This window comes from Momordica charantia, assembly GCF_013281855.1.
Source record: "Momordica charantia cultivar OHB3-1 chromosome 3 unlocalized genomic scaffold, Mcharantia_2.0 BLBB01000003.1, whole genome shotgun sequence".
Taxonomy (NCBI): domain Eukaryota; kingdom Viridiplantae; phylum Streptophyta; class Magnoliopsida; order Cucurbitales; family Cucurbitaceae; genus Momordica; species Momordica charantia.
This window is the reverse complement of record NW_028275161.1, coordinates 9,915,891-9,920,197: the sequence shown is the minus strand read 5'-3', so window position 1 is coordinate 9,920,197 and position 4,307 is coordinate 9,915,891. Positions and strand designations below refer to the sequence as shown.

The following is a 4,307-nucleotide window of genomic DNA, read 5'->3' as shown; positions in this document are numbered from 1 at the left end:
CGCCCCGCGTTCTCTGACTCATTTATTTTAAGAGATAAGTAGTGTCTTTGGATTTTTCCCTAAGTTGATAACTTTAATTCTTGGATTTTCTAACTTTGAAATTCTATTTTTTGGCTAAATTAGAATTAAGTTTAATTTCTTTGGATTAAGATAATTTAAGTTCTCGACCTGTGTAGGAGATTTTTAGTTAAATTCTAAATTCACGAGTTTTAGGATTTTCCTTCCTAAATTCTACTTTTCTTTGAATTATTATTCTTGGGTTTTAGAGTTTAAGTTAACTATTTTATTTGAGGTTGTTGTGGGGTTTATTCTTATTTCTAAAGTCAAATTTTGGGCTTGATGTTTTGGGACTTTGTGTTACATATTTGGGCCTCATTTAAGATTTGGGAATTCGGCTATAGGTTTTAAAACAAATGAAAGAATAAATAAAATAAACAAAAGAAAACCCTAACTCACCATCATCTCCTTCTCCCTTTCTTGTTGCTGCCGCCAGCCCCCCCCTCTCGATTTCTGCTGCCGGCCACCATAGCTCCGGCGACCGCGCCACACGAACGACGCCCCAGTTTTCGGCGGTGTTTCTCAATGCGAGCAGCGGCGGCGAGCGAACAACAGCCGACGATTCTGCACGCAGCGGCGCAGTGACGGTGATTCCTTGGACCCAGCGCCCGGTGACCCACGCCCATCACTCCTCCGGTGGTTCTGCAACAAGACCCGCAACAGCCATTTGGTGTTCGTGCGCGATAACTCTGACGGATTCCAGCACGATCTGATAGCCGCCTGCCTCCGACCACCAGATCCGAGGCTCTCCCACGAACCCAGCGCCCGACAACTCGATTGTGGTCAAAATCGAGCGGACCACGAGCAAGTCTGGCGAGTTCCAAACGACGATGCGCAACCCCTCAAAACAGCAGCGGTTCTAGTCAGATCCGAACGTCTCGACCGTAGCTTTCCCTTCGACGTTACGTTGTTCGACACCTCGTACCTGTAATCCCCCTCCCCGACACGGACAGAAGCGACTAGCTTGTGTTTAGCCCAGATTTGCGACGTTTTCTTCCTCTCGACGACTTTTGGTGTTGACTCACACCTAAATGAAGCTCAGTTCGTGATACCCACCCTTTTACGAAGGTCGATTTGCAGTTCCCATCGCATTTCGACATCGGACCAGCAAGCTCAAGCATTTTCGAACTCCGTTTTGAAGTACCGAGCTTTTTCCACTTTGACCCAGTTTTAACCCAATTGATTTTAGGGAACCATTCAGTGGAAGTTAGTAAGTAATGACTCACTTAGACCCGTTGTTGGATTTGATTTATGTGTTTATGTTTGGACTCTAACTCAAGCTTGTATCTATGTTTTTAGGAAGTTTTCGGCGGAGCTTAGGAGAGTTAGGTTCTTTGTTTGTAAGTAGTTCTTACTTGGGGGATGTTTGTTGATTGAATATGTATGAATTGTGTGGTGCTTTCGGTGTGTTATTATTTATTAATATGTAAGTTAATAGGTGTTATTGAGATGGTTTCGTGCTTAACTTTGCTATACTTGAATATCTCATGTATTTAGAGTTTGTTGGGCATCATTTAAGGACTTCTAGTTGTTATTGTTGGGTTGCATCCTTCTTGTTTCTTTTGTTCCTTTCCTTTTACATATTAGGAAAATATCTTGTGTCATGATTATTGGATGTGCCTTGAAAGTTGTTGCTCGGTATGGTTGGAAGTGATTAAGCTTTGATGTTTGAAAGCATGTCTTGGGATTGGAAATGCACATGATAGTTTTATGTTATTTAGTTTATGTTTGCTTAGTTGGAAGCTACGGGATTATCTTCTTGTTTTGTACGATGAAGAGCATGTTGGATAATTGTGTTTTGATTAGATGTGTGAATGGCTTGTCGATGCATTTGAAGGATTAGAATTGGTGGCCTATCGAGTAATGAAAATGTAACTTTTGTTTATGTTGGTTTATGTTCCTAAGTAGTGTTGCATGTCCGTCGGTGACAATAGTGGAAATTTTATATTGTTGAGCTGCTGAGATCTGATGTGGAATGATGTATGTTGTAGGGAATGCTCGTTAAAGTGGACTTATTGTGGAGATGTTGTTGTCTGAATTTTGCAGAAGATGTTTAGCGTGTCTGATGTGTTTATTTATGTCTAGCAATGCTTATTGAATACTGATGTTGGATGATTTCTTCGAATGTTGGATATTAAATGTTTGGATGAATTCTGTTGGGCGTGTTCTTAAAAGTTTTTTGAACCGCTATGTGAAATGTATGTTATGTGAAGCATGCCATAGGGTTATTTGTTGAAGCTTTTGTGTGCTCTATGTTGTGATCAGGTTGGTTGCTGTCAAACTTTGTGTTTTTGAGATCTGTGATGCATTGAAATCATACTAGTGGTTGTGTCGTGATGGGCGTTGTGGTGGTTGCTGTTATTAGGGAAGTAGTATTGAAATCTTGGTTGGAGGCTAGAAATGTTATGTGGAGTTATGAAAGTTATGAAGTGAATGGGCCAGTGTCAGGGCCTCGGGTATAAATGGTCGAGGGCTGATACGTCACTAATTGGGTATCGAGGCCTCGGGTATAAATGGTCGGGGGTCGATACGCCAATATTGGATAAAGATGAGTGTCGAGGCCTCGGGTATAAATGGTCGGGGGTCGATGCGAGGAGTCTTTCGAAAGGAGAACTATTAGGGCCTTGGGTACAAATGGTCAAGGGCCAATAGACGGTGAAGTCATCGGGGCCTCGGGTATAAATGGTCGAGGGCTGATGCTGCAGGGTCGGGGCTCTGGGTATAAATGGTCAGGGGCCGACTCTGCTCGAAGGAGTTAACTGTGGAAGGCTAGAGTAGCTGTGATAAGCGTAGAGGTACTTGAATGCTAGGGAGACTAGAGGTTAGTACTGGTAGTTAATGTGTTCCTGGTTGTGGTTGTCACCGAATTTTATAGAATGTGTCTATGTTTGAATGCATAATGTGTTGAAAAGCATGACAATGAATGTTTCATGATTGGGTGGAGCATGATGTGTGTGTGTTGATTCTTTAATAAGCATGACACGTTGTTCCTTGATAAGTATGCTGTTTGTGCGTGACCCTTCAGATAAGGGCTGCTTACTGAGTACTGTGGTTGTACTCATCCCTCTTTTCCCCTCCAGTTTGCAGGTATCGAGCTAGCTCGTGGGATGGTGATGGCGAGGAGGAGGCTTGATCGGAAAGACCATTAGCTATGCTGTGTGCAATTAATTTCTTTTAGTTTGGATAGTTGTGGCTAAGTAATCTTGTAGTTGAGTTGTTAGTGGTTGGTTTTTGTTTAGTTTATTGTCTAAAGGATGTTGTAAGGTTGCCGATTCATTATTCTTTTTAGAGCATTAATTTTGTTGTCTTCTTGAACTAGGGGATTGTAACCTACCTAGGATATTTATGAATACATTTGTTTAAGTTGATTGTACTTGAATTAGTTTTTGTTTCATTGCCATTCGAGATGTTAATATTCGTTTAGTGAATGGTTTATAGTTAGGAAAGATTTTCTGAACGGGTTTGGTTAATGTGAAGTCGGCATTAAATGGTTTATCTGTATAGTAGGCGAGTTTCTCTTAAATCTTTAGTGTTGTTCTAATTGTTCAAGCTCTCGTGAGTGTTAAAAATAGAGTAGCATAGCGGAAGCGTGGTAGCTTTATTGCTTAGTATTGTTGTGAAGGTGTCTCTTGTTTATGTGAAAATTTTAGGTAGTCTTAGTAACGGTCCCTATTTGGAAATGGTGAAATTCCTGGGGCGTTACATAGACAAAGTCTGTCCATACGTATTTCAAATAAAGCATAATCAAAGTTTGGTACAAGTGAATGTTATAGAAAGTTTCAGGCATAAGTGTGTCACCCTCATGGTCCCTGGGATTGGCTTAAGAGTTCAAACGACAGCTGATGGTATCGCTTTGGTGTCTTATCTTCTGCAATGCTTTTTCCCCTCATTGCGTTTATATAGATTCTCGTAGCAATATTTTTTGTGGAACCCTCCACCCTCTTCATTGTTGCATCATGGGACAATAAATCCTTTTTTTTTTACATTATTATATTGGTGTTCACCTAAAAAATCAAATAGACAATGTTACCATGACATCGCATGTAGCTAACTACATTTTCAGGTAGGACAATTATGTATATAGTACCTCTTGAAATGCTGACCTCCCTTCTATAATTCCAACCTCACGGGGGAGTATCTGATCCTGTATTTTTGTTCCCATAGCCTATGATTTCTAAAATGTCAAACCAGTTTTAAATAACAAATACATACAGTTATAGGATTACTCACCCTTTGCAAATTATTTACTC

At 40.7% G+C, this 4,307-nt stretch overlaps 1 long non-coding RNA gene across 1 annotated transcript; it reads left to right on the top strand.

Annotated features, from left to right (window-relative positions):
- Window positions 1-434: 434 nt before the first annotated feature.
- LOC148212333 (uncharacterized) lies at window positions 435-3,411 on the top strand. The gene is made up of 3 exons (XR_015789825.1): window positions 435-1,267; window positions 1,357-1,397; window positions 3,138-3,411. It is a non-coding gene; the product is annotated as an uncharacterized LOC148212333 (long non-coding RNA).
- The last annotated feature ends 896 nt before the right edge of the window (window positions 3,412-4,307 follow it).